The 13,896-nt window shown below is 47.9% G+C and overlaps 1 protein-coding gene across 1 annotated transcript in view; it reads left to right on the top strand.

Annotated features, from left to right (window-relative positions):
* LOC142015166 (olfactory receptor 5G9-like) overlaps positions 1-13,896 on the top strand; it is a 138,085-nt gene that overhangs the window by 1,196 nt on the left and 122,993 nt on the right. The gene's annotated exons all lie outside the window — the stretch shown is intronic.

The raw sequence follows: 13,896 nt of genomic DNA on the forward strand, positions 1-13,896 counted from the left end.
AGCTGCAGTATTCTTTGAATAGAAGCTTGAGAAAATTTAATAATCAGCTCAGTTTTGTTCCAATATTCTATGACACAGAAGCCAGACCCTGAAGCAGGCTGAAGACTGCTCCTTCTTTGATCCGTCTATGCAGTCTGGAGTCTCTCCTGCCAAGATGCTAGATGCTGCATACAGCCATGCCCTGCATCTCAATACAGCAAAGCCAGCTGCTTCTCAGCCAAGCAGGAAAAGGGCAGGAACTTGTGGGTGGGGGCTGGTGTCTTGGGGCTTCCCCCCCAGCATGGCAGGCAAGACAATAGAAAAAAAAAGCATTTTTTCCACCCTGACCCTGCCAGAACCAGGCTGGGGCTTCATTTATCACCCTGGTCTGGCTCTCCAGGTCTGCAGTGCCCTTATTCAATTAGATAGAGCATGAACAGTCACAAGCATTAAACAATCAGGAGCCAGGTCCCTGAAAATAATGAGTGATGGAAAAATTATAAATGTTGGGCTCTTGTTATTTACCATCTGGTTTTTAAAGGTTTCAAGTTTATATTTTGACGGATGGGGTGGGGAGGGTCTGAAAACATAAGAGCTAGAAATGCATTTATTTTTAACTGGAAGTGAGATTACTGTAAAATAATATGACTACAGAAATGTGGGGCTAAAATTAAAAAAAACAGATTATTATGATATTCAGGATAATATTGTATTAATTGACCATACTGAACGATACGTTATGTTAAAACCCTAAAGCTATCAGGTAGGGCTTGTGCAAATCTATGGTCCACAATGGCATTTTGTAACACGTGAAAATTTTGTCAGAAAACTTGTTTCATTTGAAAAATTTCAAAAATTGCTTTTCCCCCGAAATTTTAAAAAAAAGTTTTGCTGTTAGATAATTTAAAAAAAAATCAATAGTTTTGGTTTCTTTCCAACCTTCTCTCTCCTTTTTCTTTCTGCCTTCCTTTTTTGTCTGTAAAAAGGGGGAGAGGAGAAAGGAGTCAGAAAGGAGTCAGCAAGGAGAAAAGCATGGAAGCCAATACATACTTTCAACAGTCAAGACGTAGTTTTCCTGAAAATCCAAAAATATTTAGTTTTTTTATAAAAAAATATCAATTCCCAAAATTTCATCCAGTTTCTAAAACCAAAACGTTTTATTTCAAATAATATGAAACATACAGAAATGCTTTTTTTCCCCCCCAAAAAAGCAAAACTTCTGAGAAAAATGTCAAGGAAAATGAAAACTTGCATTTCATTCAAAATTTTCTCATGGCAAACTCGGTTACCACCTTAACACTACAAATAAGCGGCGGTTCAATGGGCATGTCTACGCTAAGTAATTAGCCTGAGTTTGTTAAGGTTGATTGTGTAGCACCTAATTTTGTAAAGTCGAGGGTTCCCGTCCACACTGACACATGAGCAGTAGGCATCCTTCAGTCTACGTGGACTATGGATCGCGCCCTTTATAGTTTCAATTTAGGATTTCATTTACAGCGTCTACTGTGACTATGAAGACCCACACGAGAGTGACACTGACACATGAAGTTAATACCAAAATGAGATTTGATCTGACAGTTTAGAAGTGAGCGGCGATGGCTCTGTGGAAACTTGCAATGCCAGACGGCCACCCGTCAGTGGGCAATCAATTTAGAGAGGCAAATCTACAGTAAGGGGCTGCTGTAATCCAGGTCGCCAAAGCAATCAATATCCTTCTGCTATGACAAACAGTGACTCTGGGAAATGTGCAGAGCATAGTGAATGAGTTTGCTGTGATGCGGTTTCCTAACTGCAGCAGGGCAAAAGGTATGTGTGCTCCATTTATCTTGGCACCAGACCACATTGGCACAAAGTATATAAAATGCAAAGGGTGCTTCCAGGTGGCTCCTCGTGTGCCTCAGAGGCTCAGAGAGGCCCTTTGGTTGCCCTGGAGCTTCCCGGGGCAAAGATCTCCCTTTACCAAGCCATCAGTCTTCAGTGAGGGTGGGGTATGTTCCACTCCACCAGACTCGGGTTCCCCTGGTTGGGTACCCCTGCAGGGGAAGGGTCAGGGGAGTCCAGTCCCACCCACTGCCCTGGACTCTGACCCAGGGACCCTAGGAAGGAAGGGAGCTAGCAGGGCTTTCACCCCTGCCTCACAGCAGCAGCCTTTCCCTGGGCCTCTGCACCCACCACTTCCCTCTGGTACCTGAGGGCTGGTATCCCTTGGCTTGACTCAGCCTGTCCTATTCCGTCCTTCTCCCAGCCTTCCAGACTCCTTCTCTCTGGGCACTGAGGCCTGGGGAAAACCTTTTACAGGGAGCCTGGAGGACTTAACTGGTAGCTGCTGCTTGATTGCAAGCTGACTTCTGACGAGCCGCAGCTGCCTATCCAGCCTGCAGGTCTGCACCCTCTGGGAACTTAGGAGGGGACCAAAAAGGCATTCCTCCAGCACCCAAAATGCTCACCCTCCATCAGACATTTGCCAGCTGCTGCTTCTGGTCTGCCACAGCATCTAAAAGGAGATTGCTGGCCAGAATGTTTTGGTTGAAACTTTCTTGGGGGGGAAGAAACACCAGGATGAAAAATGTGCCTGATTCAGAGGGCTTAAATCCATGTTTAACACTCAGGGGAGCAACTTAATCAGCCGGCTGGAGACTGGCCCCAGTGCTTTCCACTTTTGGCCCAAAGCCTAACAGGAGACAAGGAGCAGTTCACCCAAGAATGATCTCTAGCCTGGCTGGTAGAGCATTCACCAGAGAGGCAGAAACCCTGATCTTAAGTTCTCACTCTGGAGGTGGAATGCAAACCTCAGGTCATCCATAGACAAAATAATCAAACTAAAGGACCATACAACCTTTGAGTCTCTGAAACAGACTTCTCTAATTTGCCGAGAAGTTCAGCTCATTTTCAGAAGGGGATGGAACGTTTCCCATAATTTCTTGGTTTACTGGGTGAACCAATTATTCCCACAGCCTGAGCAGAGAGCTGTTTGGAGTCACAAACGTCACATTCCAGCTCCAGAGCTGCCCTGGAATCAGCTGAAAAGGGTATGCCTGGCCTGCAAATATCCTGACAAATTTTTGGGTTATGGCTCGGATGTCTTTTTCAGCAGAGAAAGGGTGGCACAGAAGGCGGAGACAAAGCCAGCTCCCTCAGACAGCACCGTGCTCTGCTCTCATGGCCTTCTGCAAGCTGCGACTGCGCTGGCTGGGCCGAACTGCCACGGTGCAGCAGGATGTGAAGATGTGGGTGGGTGGGAGGGTGGCATTTTGATGGATCCTTTTTTAGTTTCTATCTGTATATTTTCTTCCCTTTGCCATGTCCTTCTCAACCAATGAAGAGTCAGAACACCTGCCTCAATTCCCAGTTCAACTAGTTCCAGATTAGACTTTGTTAGTTTGCCCTGGGAACAGGGGCCTGTTAATCTGAGGCTATTATACTTCCCGTCTTCTACTCTCCTGTGGCCCTCTGGTGTGACTCTGCCACACCGTGCAATCATTTGCTATGGGTGCAGGGGAGCTGGAAGTGAGTGGAAAGGGCTCACTAATGCTCTCTGGACACTCCTGTCCCTGTAGTTGAATTGCGCTCTTAAGAAAAAATTGTCGCTACACATTGAGTCTGCTTCCAGTCTCTGAGCGGCTGTTATCCCGAAAGAACCATGGCACAGCCACCTCTGTAATGATGCCCTTTCGTTATGGCCAGTTTGCGTTACCTTCACATGGCCTCTTTCAGAGGGAAGTCTTCCAAGACCAGGCTCTCAAACATTTTTGGTCCCTCACCCACAGAATGGCAGGAGACCCTAGAGTGGCCTGTGACCTTGTCTGACATTTTATAGGCATCAGAGGTGGTGGGATCTGGGTCACAGGACAGTTGTTTGGAATTGTTCTTTGAGTGTTGCCAGCGCTCGCAATTTTAGCCTCTGCTGCAGCCAATCTCAGCATGACAGAGGATGGTCCCTGCCTTGCAAGAAGTTCAGGCTTCCCCACCCTGTGACTGGCTGGCTTCCCTCCTGGCCACACCTCCTGGGGAAGAGCAGCCAATCAGAGGTCTGTGTAGCTGCGCTGTCACATCCTATCCTCTCCCTCCCCACAAACGTCTCTGGTCTTCGGAAAGGAAGAAGGAGAGGGAACAGCTGATCCTTTGCAGAGAGGAAGAAGAGACGGGGCAAACCGTTCATGGCAGTTCCAGCCTCTCTCCGCTGCAGCCCGGGCTCTGGAAACGCTCTGGCTCTGTACAACCCCTCAGAGCTTCAGAAGGAGCAGAGGGGAGAGGAGGGCAAGGGACAGATGTGGGGATGAAGGTGAGGGGAAGGAGGCAGCTGAGTGAATATACCCAGTGTGGGGCAGGGAGACATAATTAGTTCATTATAGAATCATAGAAGCCTATAGCTGGGAGGCACCTCAGAAGTCCAGCCCCCTGCCCAAAGCAGGATCATCCCCTTACTTGTCACAGACTCATAGCAAACTCAAAAGGGAGGCCTCCAAATAGAACCCCTGGCAGGAGGCAACTGCTCTGGGGCCCAGGGCTCCTGGCTGCTGTTACTGTGGTCGCAACGGTGGTCGGGGGCCCTGAGTCTTCGAAATTGCTGCTGGAGCCCTGGGTGGCGCTAAGGGCTGGCACAGCACTGTCTGGGTAGTGCTGAGTCCCTGTCCTAGCCCATTCACCCGAGGCCCCACACCTTGTGGGAGCAAAGAGCTACCCCCCACCTCCAGTCCTGGGGCTTGGCTGTTCTGTCAGCTCCCCCCAACACTGAGGCAGGCCTGTGTAAACCCCCAACCACCCATGACAGGCACATCTCAGGCCAGGCTTACGAATGGCGGACTTGGGTCTCACAGCAGTACAAGCATGTCCATACCACACCTGTCATGATCGTCAGGGTTAGCCAGCAGCCTGGGAGTAAAAGGGTTAACCTCCTTAGCCAGGTGGGGTTGGCCTATAGAAATGTAGGTAAGAATTGAATTTTGGCTCCTCCTTCCTCTGTTCTCTGGTTTTTTTTCCCCTTCTTTCCAGCCATGAGGGAGAGAGACACAGAATATCTCCCTCCAAGAACAGACCCCCCCATCTTCTGTAAATAGGGTAAAGTTGAGATAGATCCATTAGGCTTTGTTGTTTTATGGTGTGGGAAGTGGGATCTGGTGTCTGGGCACTTTTTAGAAATGTTCTTTTACTCTCCTTGTAACTAAGTTCTAGGCCCATGGTGGAGACTCCCCACGTGTTTTACTTTGTGACTCTTCCAGCTAGTCATGGGGTTTGCAACACGAATATTGTTGTAATAATAAAAATTCTCTCTTTTTCTTTTTATTAACCTGGTATCGGTTAATGTTTGTGTCCTGGTTTTTACTTTTGGGGCTGAGATTGCCCAGGTAATCTCTCCCTGTTTTCCTTATTATTACTTGGGTGGTGGCAGCAAATTTTATCCCCAAATTCTAAGGGTTTTTAGGATTTTGGGAGGGGAGTTTATACCAACACCTGGCAGATAAGGTTTTGGAGGTACTTTTGCTGGCCCCCACTTCTGCATTTATCTTGCTAGAGCAGGGAAGGAGCCATGACAACACCGCACAGACCTTCTGCCCCAGGGCTGAGGCTTGAGCTGCGTCTACACGGCAAAGATAACCATCCTCTGACCCAAGTCGTGGCAGGCTCCGAGTCACCCCTCAGGCAGGGCCCAGGTCCAGTGTTCCCTCTAAGCTGAGCATTTGGGCGGCCACCCAGGAGAGATTCAGGTGCTGCCCAGCTGATTAGCAGAGCGCCCCCAGCTGGCAGCATGCGTGTCCATTGGTGGTGCACATCCCCTTATGATTTAGTGCACATAACAAAATGTATTGCTTCCATGGATAGAAGAAATTAAAGGGAAGCCTGCCCAGGTCCCTGAGTTCTTGCTGATACAAGTCCGACTGATTTCGGGATAGATGGAAGGGACGTTGTGTCCATGTGATCTCGCGACAAACCCTCAGTGACTTGTCCATGCTTATGCGCATAGTTGATGGTGGAGGAAAGAGTTGAAGTGCGGTTCTCTAAGTCCTAAGCAAGCTGCCTAACCCCAGGGCCATCATCTATATCTATCAAGCTTTAGTTCATTCTCCTAGAGGGTGTTCGTCAAAAGAGACCGCCGGCTGGGCATTGAAAACCTTTCCACAAGCTTATAAATTTGGTCTGTATTTTCAACTACAGCTTGAACCTCTCTCATCCAGAACTTGTCCAGCAACATCCATAATCTGGCATGATTTTAATTAGGCAGACAACCACTTATCATGGCTGTGGCTAAATTTTCCCGTAATCCTGTAAAGTTTGTTTCCAGCTACAAGTCCTGGCTGTCAGTGTTTTGTGCTGTTATTCAGCTGTAATTTAACCATAGAATCATAGAATCCGAGGTCTGGAAGGGACCTCAGGAGGTCATTGAATCCAGCCTGCTGCCTAAAGCAGGACCAGTATAGTAGTAGCATCCTTCAGTCTACGTAGACTATGGATTGCGCCCTTCGTAGTTCCGTTTGGCATCCTCATTTGCAGCATCGGCTGTGACTGTGAAGACCCACACGAGAGTGACAGTCCTTGCTGCATCTGTTGCATATGTAATGGGTGTCTGGCAGGGCCTTGCTGTGCTTTCTGTGGGCTCGCTTCTCCTTTGCTAGCTGTCTGATCCTCAACTCACCCTTCTGAAGGCCCTTGTATAGTTCCTGCCTCCATCTGCTGCGATCATCTGCCAGCTCCTCCCAGCTGTCTGGCTTGATGTCTATTTCCCTGAGGTCTCTCTTGCAAACATCTTTGAAGCACAGCTGGGGGCGTCCGGGAGGTCTTTTGCCAGAGGCTAGCTCGCCATACAGGATGTCTTTTGGGATCCTTCCATCATTCATCCTGTGGACATGGCAAAGCCAGCGGAGCCGCCGCTGCCTGAGGAGGGTGTGCATAGTTGGGATTCCAGCTTGCTCAAGGACGGTAGTGTTGGACACTCCGTCCTTCCACGATATTCCAAGGATGCGCCTGAGGCAGCGTAAGTGGAAGACATTCAGCCTCTTTTCCTAGCGGGTGTACAGGGTCCAAGTCTCACTGCCGTAAAGGAGGGTGCTGAGGATGCAGGCTCTGTAGACTTGCATTTTGGTGTGTGTGTACAGCTTGTTGTTATTCCACACTCTCTCATTGAGTCTGGACAGAGTTGTAGCTACTTTACGGATCCTCCTATTTAGCTCAGTCTCCAAGGACAGGGTGTCAGTGATGGTGGACCCGAGGTAAACGAACTCGTGGACGACCTCTAACATATAGTTGTCAATGCTGATTGATGGGGATTCAGCAACATCCTGACCGAGTACGTTCATCTTCTTTAGGCTGATGGAGAGCCCAAAGTCCTTGCACGCTTTGGAGAACCAATCCAGCAGCTTCTGAAGCTGGTCTTCTGTGTGTGACACGACAGCAGCGTCATCTGCAAACAGCATCTCTCTGATGAGGACTTCCCACACCTTAGATTTAGCTCTCAGCCTTGCAAGATTAAACAGTTTCCTGTCAGATCTTGTGTGCAAAAAGATGCCCTCTGTTGAAGATCCAAAGGCGTGTTTAAGGAGGAGTGCAAAGATCCCGAACAGTGTCGGAGCAAGCACGCATCCTTGTTTGATGCCGCTCCTGATGCTGAAAGCATCTGATAATGCGCCATCATGTTGGACGGTTCCTCTCATGTCTTCCTGGAAAGACTGGATCATCTTGAGTAACCGTGGCGGACATCCTATCTTGTGGAGCAGTTTGAACAGTCCATCTCTGCTGACCAAGTCGAAGGCCTTGGTTAGGTCGATGAAGGCAATATAGAGTGGCTTCCTCTGCTCCCTGCATTTCTCCTGCAGCTTCCTCAGAGAGAAGACCATGTCAACGGTAGATCTCTCTTCATGGAATCCGCACTGTGATTCAGGATACACCTTCTCAGCAATCTTCTGGAGTCTGCCGAGGATGACGCGAGCGAACAGTTTACCAGTGATGCTTAGGAGGGAGATTCCACGGTAATTGTTGCAGTCGCTTCTGTCTCCTCTGTTCTTATACAAGGTTATGATGTTAGCATCGCGCATGTCTTGTGGAACGTCTCCCTCTCTCCAGCAGAGGCACAGTAGCTCATGTAGGGGTTCCAGGAGGGTGTCCGTAGCGCACTTGATTACCTCTGGTGGTATACCATCCTGGCCTGGGACCTTTCCTACTGCAATGTTGTCAATGGCTTTCTTCACTTCATCCACAGTTGGTTCCTGGTCCAGTTCGTCCATTACTGGTAAGAGTTCGACAGCATCGAGGGCTGAGTCAACCACAACGTTCTCGCATGAGTACAGCTCAGGGTAGTGCTCGACCCAGCGCTCCATCTGTTTGGCTTTGTCAGTGATCCCTTCACCAGATTTGGATTTCAGAGGTACCATCTTGTTCTGGGTGGGTCCTAATGCCTTCCTGATGCCCTCGTACATTCCCCTGAGGTTACCAAAGTCGGCACTGGTCTGGATGCTGCTGCATAGCTCAAGCCAGTAGTTGTTGGCACAGCGCCTGGCCGTCTGGTGTACTGTTTTTCTGGCTGCTCTGAGCGCTTGCAGGGTATTCTGGCTTGGCAAACGTTTGTACTCCAGGAGCGCAGCGCGCTTTTTTTGATGGCTGGAATCATGTCATCGGAGTTAGCTTCGAACCAGTCATTTGTGTTTCTAGCTCTTCTTCCAAACACCAACAAGGCCATGTTGTACATTGTATCCCTCAGATGCTGCCATCTGGATGTCACATCAGCACCCCCAGGGTTGCTGCACAGATTCTCCTCCAGGGTCGCTCTGAACTTTTCAGCTCTCTCTGAGTTAACCGTCTTTCTGGCATCGACGCGGGGCCTTCCAGTCGGTTTAGAGCAGTGCAGCTGCTTGAGGAGGCTATGTAGGGATCAGGGGCAAATAGATGCCAGGGATGGTGCTTGGTCCTGCCAGGAAGGCGGGGGACTGGACTAGATGACCTCCCAAGGTCCCTTCCAGTTCTAGGAGGTGTGTATCTCCACATATTTAATATTTTTATTCAGTTAAACCAGTCTGTGCAGCCATAGCTGAAGAGAGCAGAGGATACATTTAATTGTTCCTTCCCTCTGCACCTGAGTGTCTGAGCCTGGGCTTGCCTTAGTGTGTGGATCACAAAGTTCCCAAGAGGCCTGTTTACACCCCACTGTGCAATGGGGCTCTGGAGACAGTGTGGGACAGGGTCGGAGAATCAGATGTTTGACAGCTGGTTATTTTTACTCTGAAACCAACACTGAGGTAGCTAAGTGCCATCACACTTGGTGAAATAGCTGTCCCTTAGTTAGCAATGTCAAGTAATTTAAAAATAAGCATACTTGTAAAGGTCTCCCATAATTATTCAGGCCGGACCGCAAACATGTACCTTTCCTTGTGCCTTAGAGGTCACCACTAGGGGATTCTGGCAGTGCATGAAAAAGAGAGACTCCACCAAGTAGGGGCCACCTTCAGAATGGCCAGACCTGTATGCTGGGGAACGAAACTCCAGGAGCCAAAGGGCAACCCAGGTGACCCTGACCGCTATAGTGGGACATAGGGAAGACAGAGCTATCTTGGGTAAAGGAGTGCCAGAGCCCTTCAGGGTTATGTGAACCCAACCCATGAATGGGTCTCCAAAGGGAATCGGTGCATGCTATGTTCATATATTATGGGAGGCAGTAGGCAGCCTTGTTAGGGGTAATGCCAAGCAAAGAGCCCCAGGACAATCTCATCTGGAGCGGAGAAGAAGGGGCCTATTGGAGGGAGCCTAATGAATGTGAGAAGGAAGAGGTAGCTCAGCTCCACCCTGCAGATCTACCTCGGCATAACTCTGTCACTCCAGGGTATGAAGAATCCACCCCTTGAGCAACACAGGGAGCTGAAACAATGGGGGTGCTGAGAGACAATGAACCAAACTGTTACTCCTGTTTATAATGGAAACCAGTTCAAGCAGGGAGCCGCTGCTATGCCTCCTCCTGCCCCCCCCACCCCACACCCATCATTCCAACTCCTGTGGTTCTCCACGCATGGTAGCTGCAGGTGAAATAAACAAATGGGTTGTGATTCCCACCATCAGTTACTTTGATGCAGGCATGTGTCTGGGCATTGTTAGTCCAAAATAAGAATGTACAGACACACACGCTAGCTCTAAAATAACTACTGATGGGACTTGATAGACATTTCATTCTTTTACTTGCTGCAACCCACCAGGCACGCCCTTAGATGACAGGGTTGAGGTTCGGACTATTAGCGGTTGAGATCCCATATTCAAACCTTTCTGCGGCCCCAGGAGCTGGGGGTTAACAGAAGTAGTGTGCAGAATAGGAGCTGGATCTATGCAGGGAGTTCTGGGAATCCCTGTGGAAATGGGGGAGAAAGGGGTGGTTGGAGCAGGAAGCGGAAAGTCGTAATTCTCACGTACTTGACCACTGCTCTGCCATGTTGGCTTTGAGACACAATGAGCATCTGAGGGCTCGATTCATCTCCCCCAACCAGCTGCGCAAATCAGGAGTTTTCCCTTGGGGTAAGTGGACACGGAGTCTTGTAAATCCAATGGGAGACGAGAGCCAAACTCTGTTCATGTGTGCAATTCAGGGAATGAGACACCGAAGTAAAAGGCCAACCCCCACACTAGCACCAGTGACTCTGCATGACATGTCCTGAGGCCAGGGCGTGAGGCAGACTGAGGGGTGTGAGGTCAGAGCAGAGCAGCCTTTGGAATCAGGCAAATTTTTAACAAAGGGATGGATCCCAAACAAGTTCTGCCATTCAGGAACCATCTTCAAGAATGGGTTACGGCTGTAATGGACAGCCTAGGCCACAGGAGAAGTCCTCTTTCATCTCAGTAGGCCTCAAGATTGTCATAACCAAGACGGTCTCCTGGGACAGGGCAGTTTCACTAACAGCGTTTGCGTGCCTAGATTTAGCGGTGTGTACTGAGTGAACCCAGGTGCAACTGCAGCTAGAGAAGGCAAGCCCTAGCCCTTCCCCTTCCACCCCTGAGGTTCCACCCCTTTGGTAACCTTCCCTCTACCTCTTTCCACTCCCCCCACGGAGCCAAGACACACCAATCCCAGCCTCCCCGGTCTTTCAAATACATTGCTACTTGTCCCACTGAGCGTGCAGGCATTTCGCCGTCATGAGGATTCCTACCTGAGTACTGGTTGTAGTAGCATGAAGGCCTAAAACATAAGCCCATGGAGCACAGACCTGGTCTGAGGCCTGAGGCCGACCGAACAGTGGACAAAACATAACTAACGTAAAGCAAAGCTAAGCCATGAGAGAGAGGCAGGCCCATGCCAAGAGAAGTTGGCACAAACAGGGTGGAGAGTGCAAACACTAATTGGTAATTGGCCCAGGTGTAGAACAATAATTGGTGCCAGTCATAAAATGAAATCACAAGGTGCCACCAGCTCGTTAAAAAGACCTTGGTACCCACTCCTCAAAGTTACAGAGCCAGGTTCATGAATGAGTCTAAAATAACAGCATGATGGATAGAGATGATCTAATCAAATCAAGAGGTACCGGCTGATGGGTGGTGACTTGACAAGATCAGAAGGTGGCAACCTGATACATCAGCAGTGTGGTGCAATTGGTTTGTATCTATATAAAAAGTGGTGTCTTGGGGGGACTGTCTTTGTATGACCTCGGGAGCAGTGGAAGTTTCCCATTGACTAAGTCATTCCATTGTGGCAAGCTCACATGTGCAGTGGTTCAGTCAAGTCTCCTGATGACTGTTATTGTACTCAACAATAAACCCAACCTGTTACCTTTGATCCTAATCTGGTCTGTGGTCTTTGGGAGCCCTCTCAGGGTCTGCTGTGGTCATTGGGCCCGCGCCATTGAGCCCACGCACAAGCAGCCTGCTGCTCATCATCATCATCGGAGCCAGAGACCTGTGAGGACATCATCATCATCATCATCATCAATAACCGTGAGCTCAGTGCCCATTGGCTTCTGATGCCCCTCTCACTATTTCCTTCCATCTTTCCCTGTCCAGTGCAGAGTGGTTTAGTTTCTGTAGATGAGCTCCACACCAGTCTGCTATATCATCTGTCCACTCTCTGTGGGGTCTGCCTCTCCTATTCAAACCGTCCACTAAGCCGAATACCAGGGTCTTGATTTTTCATTCGTCGTTAATTCTGCAAATATGCCCAAATAGTTGTAGCTTCCATTTTATAACCTTCTACAGCAGGTTCTCTTTCAACTGTATCTTTCTATATAGTTCCTCACTGGTGACCTTCTGCATCCATCCTATTCTCAGAATCTTTTTATAACACTCCTTTCGAATGCCAATATTCTTCTCTTTGAATCTTTCATTATCACCAATGTCTCGCATCCATACAACATGCTGCTGAATACACACATTTTCAAGATGCTCAGCTTCATTCTTAAGCTAATTGCTTTGCTTTTCCTGATCTTATCTATTGCCTTCAAAGTGGTTCTTGCTTTCGCTATTCTAGTCGTTATTTTCTTCTTATGGTCTAGATCATGCGTTATGTTGCACCCCAGGTATGTGAACTTCTCTACATTTGCTTGTTCAATACCATCAACACTAATCTGCCTTCCTAGTTCCTTTTCTCCAGATACCATTGTTTTTGTTTTATAGATGTTCATAATCAGTCCATGCCGCTTCCCTTCTTCATTTAACACTTGCACCATTTTCACTAGCTTCTCATCTTCCTCAATGATGACTACATCATCCATGAACCTCAAGTTGTTAATTCTTTTCCCATGCACAGATATCCCTTCTACCTCTTCCTTGATCTTGTCCATTACTCTCTCCAGATGTGCGATGAAGATACTTGGCAATATTGGATCTCCTTGTCTACTTGTTTTAAACCAACTTCCCAACTCCCTGCATATCAGTATCAACGTCAGCACTTTGCCCAGATGACTCGTTAGGGCAATTGTTCTGTAGTTCTTGCACTCCAATGTACTTCCTTTCTTGGGTATTGTCACTAGCACAGATCTTGTCCATTCCTCAGGCACCTTCCCTTCTTTTCATGCTATGTTACATAATCAGTGTATTTCCTGAGTCATGTCTTCTCCACCGTATTTGATCATCTCTCCTGTGATCTTATCATTTCCAGGGCTCTTGTTGTTCTTTAGTTGTTTCACTGCTTTTTCTACTTCCTCCTTTGAAATATTGGTGTCGATCTTGATGCTCAGTGGAGATATCTCTTTCAGCTCTTCAAGTCTCTCTGAGACACTCGGGTCCAACTGTGCTTTGTATAGATCAGTGCAATATCTCATCTATCGCTGCACAATCTTCTCCCTGTTCATGAGCACTTCTTCGTTTTCATCTTTGATCGCCATCTGCTTCGGTTGCCATTTCCTATTAATATTCCTAATTGTTTTATACACCTCCCTGGTCTTACACTCACTGTAATACCTCTCTATATCTTCACATTGTTCCTCTAACCATTTCTCCTTATCCTTTCTGGCTGCTTTCCCTACCTCATTGCATTTCACCCTATATTGCTGTTCTACCATCTCAGAGACATCTCTTCTGATCTTCAACGCTCTCTTCTCTTGAACCAACTTCAGTGTCTCCTGGGTAATATACTTCTCATTGATCTTTTCTTCTTCTGGAACAGTCTGCTCAATTGTCTCTTGTACAGCGATGCCTGTCCCTGCAACTCTCTTATCTAGGTCTTTCTCTATGGCAATATTCTTAATCTTCTCTTCGAGCGCTGCTCTGTATGCATTCCCTGTTTCTTCCTCACATAGCTTCGCCACATCTCTTCTTTTCTTAAACTGTCTTACATTTTCTTTGGAGTTTTATCTTGATGTTTGCAATCACTAGACTGTGGTCTGAGTCTATATCCACTCCTTGGAAAGTTTGGCACTGCTGTACTGATGTTATCCATCTTCTTATCAAAATCATATTTATCATGTTCTTGGACTTCCTGTCATTTGATCACCACATCCACTTCGTACAGTCCTCTTGTTG

This window comes from Carettochelys insculpta, chromosome 6, assembly GCF_033958435.1.
Source record: "Carettochelys insculpta isolate YL-2023 chromosome 6, ASM3395843v1, whole genome shotgun sequence".
In the NCBI taxonomy this organism is placed as follows: Eukaryota; Metazoa; Chordata; order Testudines; family Carettochelyidae; genus Carettochelys; species Carettochelys insculpta.